Here is an 18804-nt window from a genome sequence, read left to right as displayed (position 1 = left end):
CTGCTGCTACAGTGTTACACATTCAATCACTGATTCACTGGCTCTTTCAGGGGCCAGCCTGATACAGGGAAGAGCAGTGTGATTCCTGCCCTTGTTAACATTGTTACAATGTATAACTTACTTATGAAACTAAACACATTTAGTTGAAAGTTGAGGAGTATAAAATATAAGCTACAAATGCCATGGCACACAAATAGATAAAAATACCAAACTACAAGAGGAGATACGAAATGCACACATACAAATTTTAAAACACAATTCCTTATCTTAAAGTGAAAGAGAGAGGAAGGAAGAAAAGGTAGAAAAAGAGAAACATATCCAAAGAGGGGAGAGCAAATGCAGGCAAGAGGAAAAGGGGGCTTTCTGCTACAGTAAAGCACTGGAACAGGTTACTCAGACAGGTTGTGGACTCTTCCTCCTTGGTTGTTTTCAAAACCCAGTTAGACAAAGCCTTGGCTGGGATGATCTAGTTGGAGATGGGCCTGCTTTGAGCAGGAGGTTGGACTAGATGACCTATGAGGTCCCTTCCAACTCTATTTTTCTATGATTCTATGATTCTAAAGCATTGGCCAGAATAGGCCTGACCAGCAAACTTGACCGATGCTTGGACTCCTTACATAAACAAAACCTGGTATGTGGTCCAGGTGTGCACTCCCGCCTGGCACGGAGCATGGAGCAGAACATGCCTGAGCAGAGCATGGAGCAAACATCCAGTAAAATGGGGTGCTCTGCTAAATGAGATGCATACTTGCACCACCAAGAGAGGGACAGGAGGGGCTGTGCCCAGCCAGAGCTGGGACATACAGGACAATTCAATGAGACAGAAGGGATCTGGCTCCCTGCTGTCATTTCTCCAACTTTAAAGGTAGCAAAAGGCAAAAGGCCAGACCCTGCACAAAGAGAGAGTCTACCCTTCCTTGCTCCTGTCCATAGGAACACACAACTCGAAGGGGTTTCCTGGGCCACTGAGCCCTGTCCTCTGCATTTGTGGGCAATGGTTAACCTAAAGGAAGTCCCATAATCACCATTTCAAACACTCACACTCAATTACAGGGTGCTACAGACAGCAGGAACACCCTGCAACATGCCATTGGTAACAGGCAGCAAAAGGGATGCGGTTAGCTCATATATTCTCAGAAGATCTTAGGAAAAAGACCTTGCCCCACACTACAAAGGAAGACAAAAATTACTGTGGTCTGTGCCAATTTGACCTAGAGGAAAAATTCCCTCCTGACTCCGGACTTGAGGACTGTTGTGACCCTGAGAATGAGAACGAGATCCTTCAGTCAGGAACCTCTGGGTTTTCTAAGTACAAGAAAAAGCATCAGAGCACCTCTCAAAATCTCCAGCTTTAGCTGTGGGCAAGGTCCCACTCCCCTTAGAGGAAGGCAAAAAGGCCCACCCAGAAACCACTAGCTTTCATAAAGGGGAAAAAAATCTTTTCTGTCCCAACTAGCAATCAGCCCTGAGGTTGCGGATTACCAGGCACCTTCCACACCACAAAAGCTACCTTATTATCTTATTCTGGGGAGTTTAAATACATGACTCCATAACACACCTGATGACTGTTTTCTCATGCGATCCCTTCCATTTCAATTCTAAAGTGCTTCAGATTCTTTTAACCCACCACTTTGCTTAAAGACAATTCCCAAACATCATTTTGATGGTCAGAAATCTTCTAATATCCAGTCTAAATTTGTCTGTAGCTAGCTTACAGCCCTTTGACCTTACGTAGATGTTCATTTTCAGCACAAAAATCTCTTCATCTTTTCTAATACTCACCCCACATATGTACTTATGTAAAGTGATTAAATTACTTCTCAATCTCTGTTTTGCTAAACTAAACAAGGCAAGCTCCTTTAATATTTTTTTATAAAAAAAGGTGTACATTCCCTTCATCATTTTAATGGCCCTTCTTAAATTCATTCCAGTTTAAATTAATCTTTTATGACTGCTAATGGCCAGAACTGCACATGATACTCAAAGTGGGATCTTATCAATGCCTTGTGCAATGGGGGCGTGTCTTCACGAGATGTGTTAATGCACATAAGCCTCATTTAATGTGCAGTACGGGCATGCATCTACAGGGGTGCACTCTTACTGTGTTTGAAAAATGGTGAAATTAGGCTAATAATACCTAAATTTGATACCTGCAAGACCCAGGAGTAGATGCAACCTGGGACTAACTTGAGTGCCGGGTCTGCCCAGCCCCAGGACTCCTGGCTGAGCACCTCTCCTGCTCCAGGGCTGGACTGCTTTCTGGCAGCCTCTAGCTGCAGGCTATAAAAGCAAGCAGCTACCTTGTGCCCTGGGGCACACACACCAGCAGCCTGGACAAGACTGTCATTCTGCACAGGAGCCTCCCCATGTGCCCCCCTGGCCAGGTCTGTCCCCCTCCAGAGCTGCTGCTTGGCCACAGGTGAGTGGTGCAAAGAACTGCAGCTTGCTGCACCCCTTGCCCAGCCCTGAGATGCCCCCAGGGCTGCTGGCTGGCTGTCTCTGGCAGCAGTCAGTGGCTGCTCCCTGCTGCTGCTCATCCCCAGCACTATCTCCTGTGTTTGCAGGTCTTGTGGTAAAGTGCCTCTGCCACATGGCTCCTAGTCCCTGGCTGTGCCCCTGTGCTGGGTGCTGCTGGCAGCCATCCAAGGCCAGCCACACAGGGACAGCCATGCGGGGGCCCAGGCCCTGTCCATGTGCACATGCCAGTGCCAACTGCCAGGGCCCCCAGCTGGACCCAGGAGGAGGTGCAGGACCTCATGGCACTCTGGGGCAACACTGACGTGCAGAGGCAGTTTGTGCGGGGCCCTGTTTATGAGGCCCTGCTGGGCAGGATGCAGGAGCAAGGGCACTTGGTGAGTCAGTGATGCATAAAGGTCAAGGCCTTGCGGGCACAGTGGATGACTGTGACCAACTTCAGTTGTCACTCTGGTCATGCCCAAAAGTCCATGGCCTTTATGCAGGAGCAGACCCACATTTTGGTGTCCTGGAAACCAGGCTGCACCCCTGCAAGTGCCACCAGCAGGGCCAGCCTGTCTGAGCTTTCACCCTGCCCCGATACTTCCGGTGATATGTCACCGGAGGAGGGGCCTCAGGCCTTCAGCATCTCACCCTACCCTCCTCCCCAGCTGCTGTGTCCACTGGCAGCTCAGGAAGCCCTGTCCAGCGACTGCCTCACCCCTGGTGCAGCCGCACACCCCGCCACAGGGAGTGGCCAATCATTCCACTGCCGGCCACCAGGAGCGCCAGCTTCTCCCCCAGAGTGTGTTGGGGGGTGCCCTGGTTGGGTGCTGACCCACCACACACTGCGCGCTATGGACACTGGTCGCAGCTGGGGAGGCCTGCGTTGAGCCGCCAGTCTTGCCAGCCCCAGACACATGGTAAGTCCTGCACTGAGGGAAGATCTTGGGGTAAAATTAGGGAACTGTGGCTTTGACAACCTTATGGTCTGATGGCTGGGGAACTGGCTCTGTGGTTGGACCCAGAGAGTGATAGTCGATGGAACCGAGTCAACATGGCGCATGGTGACCAGTGGCATTCCCCAGGGTTGAGTCCTCAGACCAGTACTCTTTAATATATTCATAAATGATCTGGATTTGGGTGTCAGAAGCAGACTGGCTAAGTTCGCAGATGACACCAATTATGGGGAAGTGCAAGGCAAGCTAGAGGACAGGGTCGTGATTCAGGCTGACCTGGACAGGCTAGTAAGGTGGAAGGATCAAAACCTGAAGACATTCAACATGGAGAAGTGCAAGGTGCTGGGGAGAAAGAACCCACATCATACTTATAGGCTTAGCAGTGCTACACTCACTAGCACCATGACAGAAAGAGACTTGAGGGTCATGATTGATCACAATATGAACATGAGCTACCAATGCGATGCCACAGCCGGCAAAGCAAATAAAACTGGCTTGCATCTACCGATGCATCTCAAGCAAGATGCAAGAAGTCATCCTCCCACTTTACTCGGTCTCAGTGAGGCCACAGCTGAAGTACTGCATCCAGTTCTGGGCTCTGCATTTCAGAAAGGACATGGAGAAGCTTGAGAGAGTCCAGAGGACAGCCACACACATGGTTAGAGGTCAAGAGAGCAGGTCTTATGAGCAGAAGCTGAGAGCCATGGGACTCTTCAGCCTGGAGAAGCAAAGGCTTGGGGATGACTTGGTGGCAGCCTATAACTATATAAGGGGTGTGCATCAGGAACTGGGAGAACGTCTGTTCACCAGGGCACCCCAAGGGAAGACGAGATCTAACAGTCACAACCTGCTGGAAGACCGTTTTAAACTGGACATAAGGAAAAACTTCTTTACTGTCCGTGTCTCCAGAGTCTGGACTAGACTCCCCACAGAAGTAGTGCAAGCACCTACTCTGGATACCTTGAAGAAATGCCTGGATGCTTATCTCACTGGGGTCATCCGACTCCAGCTGACTTCCTGCCCCTTAGGCAGGGGGCTGGACCCGATGATCTTGCGAGGTCCCTTTCAGCCCTAATGTCTATGAAATCTATTAAATTTATGTTGCAAACTCACACAAAAGACTTTTGTCTCTTGCCTCTGCAGGGCCAACATCTGGATGCTGGGGAGAGGCCACCAGCCTTAGTGGGAATGCAGGCTCCGGATCATTGCCACCCACCCCTAGAGCCACCCAGATGTGCCAGCTGCACCAGTGGTGCACCAGGGACCAGACTCTCCTGCTTCAGTGGCTGGTGGCAGAGGAGCGGAAGATACAGGAGCAGGTACAGGAAGCGTGGGAGCAGGCTGGCAGGCAGAAGACATTACCTGGGCCCACATGGAGACCCTGGAGTGGGAGGACCTGGAGCAGCTCCGGCAGCAGCGGGATGCTGACCACCAGGCCATGGAAACCCTCCTGACCCTGGCAGCTGTGTCCATGTTCTCCGCTGCTCAGCCCTCACACATGGTTCCACAGAGCCCCTGAGTCCTGCCTTCTGCCCTGCAGTAGGCCCCCTCCTGGCCCTGTGAGGAGGTCCTTGGGCACATCCTGCCCACCAGACCCCTGTCCCAGGACCTGCCGCCATCTGCCTGGGCCTGAACCCTCCATTCTCCCCCACACCACACAGCCGAAGACCCAACCACACATTAGGATGCCACCCACTGGGGTCGCTGCAGCCCCCAGACCTGCAGGGGAACATCCAGGGGCTGGGATGCTGGGCACCTGGCCTGTGGCTCTGCCCCCTAGCACCCCCCCCCCACCATGGCCCCCCACTCTGGGCTTGAAGATCCAAATTATTGTAAATAGTTTTTCATATGTATATAATTTCCCACTTGTAAGTAGGTTTTTTATTGGTGTGTGGGGAGGGTTGTGGATGGGTACTGTTTGTTGAAGGGGGAGGTAGGAGGAATGGGGGTGGGTGTTGTGAGGGTAATAACATTTTTTTGTTTCACTCATGTGCATGTCCTGAGACTAGTGGTGGGGGTGGGCAGGGTTAAGGGGGGTGTGGGCAGTGGGGAAGGCAGGCTGGAGCAGGGAGTGCAGGACGAGGGGGTCGGCTAAGGCCTCCCACAGATGGTGCCCTGGCCCTTGCTGGCAGATGTGTGGCTGTCCTGGGGCCTGGATGGGGAGGGGACCTTTTGGGGCCAGCAGGGTCAGCACCATGGCTAGTAGGAGTTTGGGGTGTTGGTCATTGCTGGCAGGAGCCAAGTGGAGAGCTGGGCGTCACTGGCAAGGGCAGGGGAAGCCCTGGCATGGGCAAGGAGGAAGCTGCTGCATGGTGCCCCTGCACTGGGCAAGCAGCTCTTAGGCAGGGAAGGGGCTGGCCAGGGATTAGAGGGTGGGGGGTGTTCCCAAGATGGCTGCCAAGTTCTGGCAGCTGGGTCTGGCTTCAACATGGCTGCCAAGTGCTAGCAGCCACATGGCTGGAAGCTGGAGCTCCCTCTGGTGGCCAAAAGGCACATGACCAGACTGGAGGGACTTGAGACTAATTTTAGTCCCAAATCCATGCACATGTAGACACCTGCCAAAATTGCTTCATGAGCATCAGCATAATGCGCATAAAATTTAGTCGTGCTTATCTGCATACCTCCTAACTGTAGCACTGATCTCTGTCTTTTCCAACTTGGTTAATAATTGCCCATGAGGCATAGTGTCAAAAAGCCTTGTTTAATGTTGTATAAATTAAGTTCAGTGACTTATGTTTATGCAAGAAGTCCATTACTTTATCATGACATAATATTACATTCATCTGACTGGACCATCCCTTGAAAAAAAAACATAATTTCTTGCCCTGTTTTCAATTTTCTTTCATATTTTTAAAATGCCCTTCGTATCCATTTTGAAGTATCCATACCTACCATTAAAGTCAAGCAAAAAGGTCTATACTTGCTTGGGTCACTCTTTTTCCTTTATTTTAAAAAGAAGCACCACATTTTCTATTCTCCAGTCATAGGATACTGTCAATGAGTTGACAGATTCAGTATAGAAATATGCTGGAGGAACTGTTATTTTTGTGACAATTCTTCCAGTATTATCACACAGACATTATCTGGACTGCCCGCTTTTATGATAGGAATGTTAATTCCTATATTCACACCCTCTTTGCCCAGGGGTTTGCCACCAAATTCCTCAGTTACTTCTTTGTGTTGGCTGAAGATCAAAGGAAAGTATCTGGTTCAGTTCTTGGACCATGCCTAGGTTGTCCTTCCATCCTACCCAATCTGTCCTTTCTATCTATTTCCCAAATTTCTAGCTGAAATGTGTGTGAACAGCTGTGCTGTTTCTTTCCATAGCCCCTCCAGACATTGGTGCTCTTCCCTCCTTCACCATCTTTTCCATCCTTCAGGCCACCCTCCTGTTGTACATTTCTTCTTGGTGTGGATGCTTTGTGGAATTCCCCCAGCCTTCCCCCCTTGGGTTTCTAGTTTAAAGCTCTTCTTCTTGGACCAGCGTTATTCTTGGAAAGTTATTTCCTCACTGACTCAAGTGAAAGCTGTCCTCCATCCACAGACGCCTGCCAATGGTTGTACATCCCCAAAACTTCTTAATATCACCTTGAGCAGGAGCCATCTCTTTGTTTGTCCTCATTATCTTGTCCAGCTTCCTCCCTCCTTCCTTTGGGACAGGAAGGATCACACCAGAAGGAAAGCATCCCAGAGACTGCCTCACTGGGACAAGAGTGAGGTATGCTGACTTGGGGGACTGTGGGAATGCACCCTAATTTGCATAGTCCTCTAAGGGTGAGTTTGCAGCCTTTCGGTGATTCTGCCTGCCCTGGCCTGCAAAGCCATTTACATTACATATGAGGTTCTCCTGGGCTGGGGATAGCAGCCTCAGTCCTGTGCCACGCTAACTCAAGGGAGTGAGATATGTAGCCTTTCCACATTTAAGGTACCAGCTCTAATCTTGCCCTCGGGTGGAGGGCCGGCCTGGCTCAGGTGGTGGGGAACGAAGCATGGGGAACTTTCCCTTTTGTGGGACTGGCTCCAATCCAGCCCTAGGGCAGGGGACTGACTGGCTGCCCTAGGGCAGTGGGGAATGAGACATGGAGGCTTCTGTCTCTTGGTTCCTGTGATGATGGGACTCTATAGTGCCAGGTGCTGACTGAAACTGTCCACTTTCTAAACAGATAAAAGGGGAAACTGAGGCACAGAAGGAGCTATGGTCTGTCCAGGCCAGCACTAGAGGCAGGACTAACACTTCACTGTTCTGCTTTCCCACTCAGGTCCTTGGTCCCTGCACTGTGCACAGGGTATGTGCACTGCTCTTTAAAACAGACCCAAAAAATGACCTGGTTCTCCAGTTTCTGGGACAAGAGCACTTCCCTGCAATCATGTTAGCAGCAGCTGGGCTGAATTGTTTCCATTCTCTCTCTCTCCTTCTCTCTGCCCTTTCATACTCTCTGTGCATTCGCACAGGGGTTGTTGCTTCCCGTTCACCTTTCCCCATCCTGTTTTTTTTCCCTACTAGGGCTCCCACTCTGCGCCCCGATTTTTTTCCAGGGTGGATTCATTGTGTTGATCTCTTTCCTCATCAGGCCACTGTAGCCAGACTGATGGGACAGGATTTTGCAGATCAAGACAGTGGGAGGGCAGTGCCAGCCAGGTGAGAAGTGAACAAGGCCCCACAGGACTGAGGGGTGCCAAGCCCATCTTGAGGGCCAACCAGCTGACCCTGAAGCTTCCCCAACCTGTCTAATGCAGACTAAGCCTGAGCCTGACAACAAAATGGGGAGGGAACAAGTGACAGACAAGTTAGAGCCACCAGCGGACATAAACTGGAGTCAGCAGGTCATGTCCTAAGATGGTGTGAGTAGATACTGCTGCACTGGATCAGTCAGGCAGATTGCTAGCTGTTGTAAATAGATCCAACTGCACCTCTGTCAATGGGACCAGTTTCTCAGATGGTGTATAATGGTGCCTGTGCTCCATCAAGGTATGCTCCCTGAAGTGACTAAGAAATTGGCTCTCATTTTATTGATCCAATAATACCCAGATCCAGGAGAATACTGGCTGATTGTGAAATTTGTTAATAATTAATAGATGGTATTTGATTGTGTTTAATAAGTGGCCAGTGACCTTCCAAACACTTTGGTGACTAAGTATGACTCTGTACCCAAAACTGCACATCTGTTGTCAGGAGAATAAGGCATGTACTGGGCAGGGGATAGAGGATGGGATTCTCCTCTATCAAGCCAGCTCTGTGGGATTTTTTTTTTTATCCCACTTCATCCCTTTCCCAGGTCCACTACCTGCAGAAGGATAGTCACCTGGGCCTGAAAGGTACCAGACTCCCTGGGGGAGGCAGCATAGGAAACTTAATCTAAGGGAGAATAGGAACAGGAACAAAGAATCCTGCAGGTGAGAGTTTGACAGTGCTGGAGCCTGTGAGAAAGCTCAAAGTACCAGCCCAGCAATGGCTTTTTTAGGCTGTGAGGAAGAATGTAGAGCAGTAGCTTGGGCAATCCCACCATCTATCCCCATAATTGTCTTAAGCTACCTGCAGCCTCACTGTATGGTTTATACTCGGGGCAGCTCCTTCCCTTGGAGTGGTCACCTCAGGCTACACAGGCTCAGGTTTTCCTGATGGCCAGACATCCCACTCTATACATAGTTGGCAAAGACAGCTCAGATTCTAGCGAATGCTCAAGACCCCAGGAGCAGCAGTTCTGGGGATGGGTGGGCAGGTTTTACTCCAGCCTGGTTTGGAAACCACCAGTTCTGCTAAATCCAGAAGTATGAGCTGCCCTGACTTGTGCATTGGCAGCACTCTGGGTTTCTCCTGCTCTGTGCCACAGGAGCCATGGGCTCAGGATGCCAAATGGTGTTCCTGGTCCCCCAAGGGTTGCTATCATGTTAAATCTAGTGAGACCAATTCTCACAGAAGATGTTCACCTCATCTCCTTTCCCTAAACTCAAGGGAAAATTGGGCTATCCCTGGTTTGGAAGGAGCTGGTTTAGTTTCCTTATTTGGGCAAGATGCCATCTACATAATTCCATGACAACATACTTTGGAGAGAAGAAATTGTCCTTTAGTGTCTGTTCAGCACCTGGCATGATGGTAATGCCCTGTCTAGGTAGTGCTTGATGTGATAGTTCCCAATACTGGGGACTCTGTTTCTGGGAAGTGTCTGGGGATGCTAGTCTCAGTGCTTCTGTCCCTCTACAGTGCCCATTGTGAAGGGGTCCCAATCTTTGTGACTCCTGGGTAGCCCCAGTGTGAGATGGGACCCTAATCTCATTTATGTGGCACCTGAGCTGTGATAACATGACTGGTCCTGATCTTTTGATCCTTGTGTTTGGGCAGTGACCAATATGCAGAGGCCCCTATATTGCTTATTTTGTGTGTACCACTAACCCAACAGCGGTTTTATGTTTGTGCAGGACGTGGCATAGAAACACCCCAAATCTTTGTTAATCTCTGTCTGTGGAGCACAAGGCACAAAAAGAGCAGGATGTTCCTGCTTTGCTGTGAGGGCCCCAGCCAGCACACTGCTGAGCTCCAGGACTCTGGGTTCAAGATGCACACAGTATTCTCCATTATTCTGTGTTTGTGCAGCTGGCAATACAACCAGGGCCCCATTGTCAGTGACTTTTTGCCACCCTGACCTCTGGCATATTGGGTCTCCACTCCACACATACTGACTTGGTCCTGGGAGTGGCAGGGGTTCCTGGGTTGTACTGTTAAGTCCATATTTAGTAATAATGGAACATTATAGAATCATAGAAAGTTAGGGTTGGAAGGGACCTCAGGAGGTCATCTAGTCCAACCCGCTACTCAAAGCAGGACCATTCCCAGCTAGATCATCCCAGCTAAAGCTTTGTCTAGCTGGGTCTTCTAAACCTCCAAGGATGGAGCTTCCACCACCTCTCTGGGTAACCTGTTCCAGTGTTTTACTACTCTTCTAGTGAGAAAATTCTTCCTAATATCTAATCTAAACTTCCTTTGCTGAACTTGAGACTGTTTCTCCTTCTTATGCCATCTGCTACCACTAAGAACAGTTTAGCTCCATCCTCTTCAAACCCCCCCTTCAGGTAGCTGAAGGCTGCTATTAAGTCACCTCAGTCTCCTCTTCCCTAGACTAAATAAGCCCAGTTCCCTCAGTCTTTCCTCATAAGTTATGTGCCCCAGCACCCTCACCATTTTTGTCATCCTCCTCTGGACCCTCTCCAATTTGTCCACATCCTTTCTATAGTGCGGGGCCCAAAACTGAACACAGTACTCCAGATGTGGCCTCAGCAGTGCTGAATAGAGGGGAATAATTACTTCCCCTGGCCTACTGGCAGCACACCTACCAATGCAGCTCAGGATGCCTTTAGCTTTCTTTGCAACAAGGGCACCCTGCTGGCTCATATTCAGCTTATTGTCTACTGTAACCCCCAGGTCCTTTTCTGTAGAGCTGCTGCCCAGCCAGTCAGCCCCCAGCCTGTACTGGTGCATGGGATTGTTCCATCCTACGTGCAGGACTTTGTGCTTGTCCTTGTTGAACCTCATGAAATTCCTTTTGGCCCAATCCTCCAACTTGTCTAGGTCACTCTGAATCCTAGCCCTACACTCCAGCATATCTACTATTCCCCCCAGCTTGGATGTCATCTTCAAACTTGTTGAGGGTGCACTCTCTATCATCTTCTAAGTTGTTGATAAAGACATTGAACAAAACCCGCCCCAGGACCGACCCCTGGGGCACTCTACTTGATACAGGCTGCCAACTAGACATTGAGCCACTGATTGCTACTCTCTGAGCCCGATGCTTCAGCCAGTTGTCTGTCAACCTCACAGTCCATTCATTCAGCCCACACTTCCTTAGGTTACCTGCGAGAATGTTGTGGGAGACTGTATCAAAAGCCTTGCTAAAATCAAGGTACACCATATCCACTGGTCTCCCCGCATCCACAGAGCCAGTCATCTCATCATAGGAGGTAATCAAGTTGGTTAGGCATGACTTGCCGTTGGTGAATCCACGCTGAGTGTTCCTAATCACGTTTTTCTCCTCCAAGTGCTTAGAAATGGATTCCTTGAGGATTTGCTTCATGATTTTTCTATGGACTGAGGTCAAGCTGACTGGTCTGTAGTTCCTTGGATCCTCCTTTTCCCTTTCTTAAATACAGGTACTATGTTTGCCCTTTTCCAATCATCCAGGACCTCTCCTGATCACCATGAGTTTTCAAAGACGATGGCCAATGATTCTGCAACCACATCAGCCAGCTCCCTCAGCACCCTGGGGTGCATCCCGTCCAGCCCCATGGACTTGTACACATCCAGCTTTTCTAAGTAGTCCCTAACCTGTTCTTTCACGCTGAGGGTTGCTCATCTCCTTCCTAAACTGTGCTGCCCAGTGCAGTAGTCTGGGAGCTGACCTTGCCTGTGAAGAGTGAGACAAAAAAGGCATTGAGCACTTCAGCCTTTTCTGCTTACTCTTGTCACAAGGTTGCCTCCCCCATTCAGTAAGGGATTCACACTCCCTGATCCTCCTCTTGCTATCGCCATACTTGCAGAAACCCTTGTTACCCTTCACATACCTGGCTACCTACTCCAATTGCTCTTTGGCCTTCCTGACTTCGTCCCTGCATGCTCAAGTAATGCTCTGATATTCTTCCCTAGTTATTTGTCCAAGTTTCCACTTTTTATAAGCTTCTTTTTTGTGATTTAGTTTACTAAAGAGTTCCCTGCTAAGCCAAGCTGGTCTTCTGCCCATACTTGCTAGTCTTCCTGTGCATCGGGATGATTTGTTCCTGCACTCTTAGTAAGGTTTCTTTAAAGTACAACCAGCTCAACTGGACTCTTCTGCCCCTCAGTCTGGCTTCCCAGAGGACCCTGCCCATGAATTCCTGGAGTGAGTCAAAATCTGCTTTTCTGAAGTTCAGGTTCCTTACCCTGCTGCTCTCCATTTTTCCTTTCCTCAGGATCCTGAACTCGATCATGTCATGGTCACTGCTGTCCAAGTTGCCATCCACTACTACATTCCCCACCAGTTCTTTCCTGTTCATGAGCAGCAGGTCAATTACATAGCCCCCAGCTGGCTGCTCCAGCACTTCAGTCAGCCATGCAATCATTCTCTCCAATGGTTTGTAACCCTGCCCCTGGATTGCAAGGGGTTAAGTAGAGAAGTGTAGGGCCACTCCAAGCCCAGGAAAACCAGACCCTGGGAGCTGTGTTTGAACTACAGCCCCCAGGCTGCTTTGAGGGCTAGCAGGAGGGTAAGTAGGGAAAAAGGAGCTGCAATTTGGGGGACATTTTGCCATGAGCCGGTGTGGTTACAGCATGGGAGAGGCCTTGCTCTCTGATATGCTCCCAGAATCACTGAAAGAGGCCCCAGGGAGACTGTGAAGGAGCCTGGTCTGAATGCAGCTGAGAGGATTGATTGGCTTCCCCACAGAGCAGACCTCAGCAGGGAGAGAAACTGACTGCTGCTAATGAGCGAGCAGCACTGAAAAGACTGTAGAAGTTAGTGTGATTGTGGAAGACATTGTGCAGTAGAAGCCGTTATGCCAGCTGGGACAGCTTGAGCTGTGCACAAGGTGAATATTCTCACCCCAAAGGATCCTTGTGAGACTGTTTAGAGTTGGAGTTTTAAGTTGCACTGTTGAAAGGGACAATTTTGTTATCAGGTTTCCATGCTGGGCTGTAGCTTCTGGTGCTAATGCCTATGGATGTAAATAAATTTGACTTATTTGTACCCTTCTGTTAAGCTGACCCACTTTCCCCAACAGTATTGGGGATATGGGGTCACCACTGCCACACCCCCACACTTCTTCACAAGAAGGGTTACAGGTTAAAACATTAATATTCATGCTCTTGCATTTAGGCCCTGTTGTACTCTCCACCCACATGTGCATGCATGCTCAAAAACCAATACCTCCCAAAATGGAGCATCCACTGGCTGTCCATCCCCTATGCTGGGCTTGGAGAATTGGTACCCTGGTTGATGCAGGAACTGAGCTCTGTGCCAAATCAGACACACCCCAACCATGGGCCCTCCTCCTCCAGGGGAGGGATGAGCTAATGCTTTAAAGCAAGGGGTTGAGATTCAAAGCTCATACTACCAAGTCCATTTAGGAGCCTCTGTCAGCAATTTCACATCCCCCTCCTCAGTGCTATAGAAGCCCTTGCGAATCTCATCTGCCCCTAACTGTCTTCTGTGACCTAGCTGGAGGACAGAAAATTTGGTTTATTCATTTGCTTGGGTTGAGAAAGTGCCGAACACTGATACTGTGGAGGTCTCCTGCAGGTGCCCAGTTGGTTGCCCAGGGCTGGGGTCCTGATGCTGTCTCTTTTCCTCTGCTATGGACTTGACTCTGTGGGGAGCATAGATCTGCAGACCCTTAAAGTGATTGTGGATTACATCCACAAGTAAATGACCAATCTGTGTGGGGGGGGGGGGGGTTCTCCTGACTCATATTCCCTTCTGGCCACAGTTACAGAGAAAATATAGACCTAGCTCGCTTGTTGAAATTACACCTACATGTCCCAGTAGAGATTGGCCTTAGGGGTAGCAGAGGAAGAGAGCCTGATTTACAGGATGAAATGGGGTGATGGAGCACAAGAGTTGGTAGGGACTGATTCTGGGTGAATATGCATATGAATATGGGGGTCAAAACCCAGAGAGACTGATTCTGGGGGAGTAGGGTCAGATCTAGAAGAAGCTTATTCTGAAGGTGTTGAGGCAGATAGTGTTGGAGCTGCTGGGGTGGGGTCCGATTCTGTGGGTACAGGGAGAGATGGAGGACTGAGTGAAGAAAGGGTCATTTGTAGAAGTACAGTCAAGAATGGGCAGTCAAGAGACGGGGCCATAGCCAGGATGGGCTGATCCAGGATGGAGATAGAGCAAGAGGCAGCAGGGGGTGATTCTGCACATACTGGGGAAAACTGGACTGGGACCAACAGCGGGTATTTCTAGGGTTGAAGATGGAGACAGGGCCAGAGTCAAGAAAGGTTGATTCTGTGGTGTTGTCTGAGGTTATCAGTGTCATCATTGCTATTGTTCTCATCATGTGTTATTGATATGCTGTTAGTGTTGAAATCTCAGGAACAGAAGTATCGACAAGTTGCAGCTAGGAGATCTCAACACTAATCTTGTCTTAAAGAATAACCACAGTGGCAAAGATTTGGCCAGGTTTCTTGTTTCTTGCACAACCCTAACATATTTTGGCCTAATGAGTATATCAGACCAGGATTAATGCATTTGTACCTGTGACAAGATAGTCGGCACAGCACCATGCACACTCCCCCAGGCCGTTACAAAGTTTTCCTGCTTTCTAATTCTCCTTTTATACAATGTTTGAAGCAAATTACGTATTGTATTCCATCTTTATCTTGAATGTCTCAAACTGTCCTGTACCGTTGGCTTGTTTCATGGTCTGATCTGAGTGTTCCTGTTCCAGCTTTATCATCCTGGTACTGGACGATCCTACTTTGTACCATCATCTCTGCCTCCCATCTCTTGGCATGTGAGTCTGCCAAGTTTTGTTTATTTTAGGAGTTCATACATTGATCAGGTTTGCTGATGAGGCCTAGCCATGTCAGTACTTTAACAAAACCTTTGTGTGAGCAGCATATATTGACCAATGCTCCTGCAAAGCCTACGTTTCCCTCCTTTTTGTATCACCCTGGAAAAGCATAATGTACAGATAGAAGGTAACCCAGTGAGCTCAACACTGTTTTGAGGTTGCCTTGTTATACCCATCTATACACTCATACCCCACCTGTCTACACATTGGTCTGCATATTCCTTCATGTTACCCTGGGAATTTTAGGTCCAGGACTTAAATCAAGAGGAGTAGCCTGCTTGGAACACTTCATCCATGCAATGATAATAAGCCATATATCATGATAATCAATGATAACATACTGATGCTGGTAAATGATACTACTAAATCCTACATACACATGAATATATATACATGCATGCTGCCTCAAAGTTAGACATCCAAGAAACCCAAAGTTTTTAGAGGTGTTGTTGCCTCAGTTATATCTTCACACATCTCAGGTGGCATTCCAGTCACTGCTGATTTTTTGCATTGGTTCCCCTTGGTTCATATTTTTTTCAGATAAACTACAGACTCCTCTGGTAACAGAGCAGATCCACATTAAATGTTTCACCAGAACTGGAGACAATACTAATTTAAGTCCCATCTTGAATTTTCAATGAAGTCCCATGTTTTTGGTTCAACAGTCCAATGTGGGATGCATAACACCCAATTCTGCAAACATATGTTTTCTGGTTTGGGCATAGTTGATACCTTCAGAGGAAGAGCAGAACCTTCATATACATATATAACTCAACCAAATAATTGATGAAAAATGCCTTGTTATACTTTACAATAGCATAAAGTATAATACAATAACATTGGTTAATGACTGGGTATTAGGTAAAGTGAGTACCATTAGTTACTACAGCCCTATTTATAGCTAAAGTCAATCCCTTTTCAATCTGGTTTCTCAATTTAGTGTTCAGGTGCTGGTGATGTAGACAAGAGCACATTCCAAATAAAACAATCACAGTTACTCCTTGTATTATCATTAGTACCAGACTTAGTGTCTGGAGTATTGAGTATAAAGTAATATCTTCTGGGATAGCTAACCAAGGTGTCTACTTCTTTTTGCATCTTTTATATGTCCTGGATTTGTTGTTGTATAAGGTCAGTTAAAGGAATTAAAGATTCCTTTCTGCGGTTTACTAGGCCTTGTATATGTAGGCATAATTTTGTGATGGGGAGAAATAAGTCAATCATCAAATCCCTTATATTGTCAGAAGGAATGATAAGCTTGGTGAGAGTGCTTGCAGTACTGGTTGCGACAAAAGCATGAGTCCCAATTTGGATTGTGCTTGTTAATGTTCAGGCAGAATCCTTCCTAATTTCTGGGACAGGTTTCTTTCTGTATTTATAAAATGAGAATACCCCAAACCACACACTATATTTTTTATTCATACTACCTCATTAATTAATTGTCTTTGTACCAATTGGACCCAGCCCCTTTTGGTACTATTGGCAGTGATAGAGGCATAGCACTTACAGAGCCACCATCCATTGTTTTTTTGAACACCAAGCTTGATTAACTTCTAATCCTGTTTCTAGTATGAGGCAAGCATTAGGGTAGTACTGCACCTATACATTATTCATAAAGGTTCCCATGCTATTCACATAGTATACGTTTTACTGGAGGATTATTCCATCTGGGAATTGCCATTAAGATCTTGACACTTTTATCTCTGTATGCAGAGGAAGCCCTCTTAAATTTAGCAAATTTCAAGTCCCATATCATGTGTTTTATTTTTTGTTTATAGTTATGCTGTAGTGGCTGTGCTGTTTAACAAGCAAGGCCATTGCTGTCGTTGCAGTTGGAATAAATTTTGCTTAACCAGATCAACAACTCTGCTTCCATGCATTACACATGCTATGGCTAAAGAACATGATTACTTTTTATACCATTGATAATGGATACAGTTACACTGAATTCGCTTGTCTAGAGTTTTCGTGTCATAGCGTGTATGTTGTTCAGCCAGTATGTGTCAGCCAATTAGTTTGTCTTCTTGTTTGTAGCAGCCAGGATTAGAAATTCCTTTATCCAGGTTAGCATCATTTTCTGTAAAACAAAATAAAAAATTATCTCTCCTTTTTTTTTTGTTTTCAAATATACACAGACACACAGATAACAGCTTTGAATAGATCAATTTTAGTGGTTTACTATTAAGAGTGTTGTCTATAATAAGTATGAGAGATTTTACTTTAAACACCCAAATTAAATTGTATATATTTTCAACTGCACTATATGTTTCCAGTATACCTGACAATTTATGTTAATTAGATACATGGATGGTCCTAATTTTACAACAGAGTTTGGGCCATGCTATTCATTTTTAAGAAATTTTCTTTTTGGTTCTAGTACAATTGTAACCATCACTTGGTAAAATCAAGGATTATCCCCAGCCATACTAAGGGTACTTAAAACACAAGTGTTCTCATGTTAAAGCTTGTTAATTCGTGCTAAATGCCCTCTGTGGATGCACCTACCCGAGATGCTTACTGCACAGTAACCTCACGACACTGCGCAGTAGTGTGCCGGGCAAAACCCATGCTAGTATGCAACTGCACAGTGTTATTAGGCTACTGCACAGTAAGCGCCACTAAAAACCTGTGCGCTGGCACAACTGTGCAGTAGCTTGAGTTACTGCACATTGATTTAGTACTTGGTTATCCAAGTACTAAACTAGGACCTAGTGAGTAATTACAGTGCATTAATGAATGCATAGATGTCTCTGTGCATCTCAGAGTTACCCCGTTTCAGATGTGGGTTAACTTTAGACCCTGCTACCTAGCTCATGTTAAGGTAACTTCTGTCTGCTCCACAGAGAAAAAGTGAGCAGTTCACAGTCCTTCAGCCAGGATGCACTTCTCCAAAACGTTCTTCCCCCCACCCCCATGCAGAGCAGGGATAGAGCCCAGGTGTCCTGGCTCCTAGCCATACCTCTGCTTGCCAGCCCTCTCAAATCAGAGCCCTGCAGGCAAGAAACGGTATCAAACATTTACATGAGACTGCTCAATGCTCATTCTAGCTTCAACACCATTTAACATTGAGTTAAACTCCACAGAGTTTATGTGGTCTAAGTGTCACTTCACCTTCAGTTTCCTTTTCAAAGCAGTCTCACATTTATTTTGAGGTCCCTCCTGGGGTCCTGAAACAACAGGGAGTCTCTAGGTGTTGAGGCTTGAATCCAATGGTGCTATAAGAGGGGTGGGTAAAATATGGCCCATGGGCCAGATACAGACTGCAAACTGATTGGATCCAGTCTGCAGAGGTGCCCACCAATTGATTGGATCTAGCCCACAGCTGCCCCCATGGCGCTTTGCATGGTGCCAAGACCTACCTGGGGCAGCCAGTGCTACATTCCTGCCCATGCCTGCTGGCCCTGGTCTGGGGCAGTGCACAAAGCTTGCTGGTGGGGCTGCTCTCAGTGTGGCTGCAGCTGCCTGTGAGCTGTTCAGCTCCTGTTGCCTCCAGCAGTGGATCCTCCTCCTGCTCCTGCTGCACCACTCTGGGAAGGGAGGAAGCTTCAGCCAGGCAGCTCCTGCCCCAGCATTCAGGCAGCCAATTTCGTTGAAGGCAGTTGGGAACTTGAGCCAGAGCCCTGCATGCTGGTGCAGATGCGAGCCATCTGAAGCTTCCTCCACGCCCAGAGTGGTGCAGCAGTAGCAGGAGGTGAGGCCACCACTGGAAGCAAGGGGAGTTGTGCAGCACCCTGATGACTGCAGCTGCACTGGCTGGAGCTGGGCCAGGGGGTGCAGGCTGGACCACAGTGTGGGCTGCCCTGGGCAGGATTGGGCAGGTCTTAGCCTATGCGGAGCTATGTGGGGGCAG

The sequence above is a fragment of the Alligator mississippiensis genome, chromosome 5 (genome assembly GCF_030867095.1).
Source record: "Alligator mississippiensis isolate rAllMis1 chromosome 5, rAllMis1, whole genome shotgun sequence".
NCBI classification, from domain to species: Eukaryota; Metazoa; Chordata; order Crocodylia; family Alligatoridae; genus Alligator; species Alligator mississippiensis.
This window is presented reverse-complemented; position numbering follows the sequence as displayed.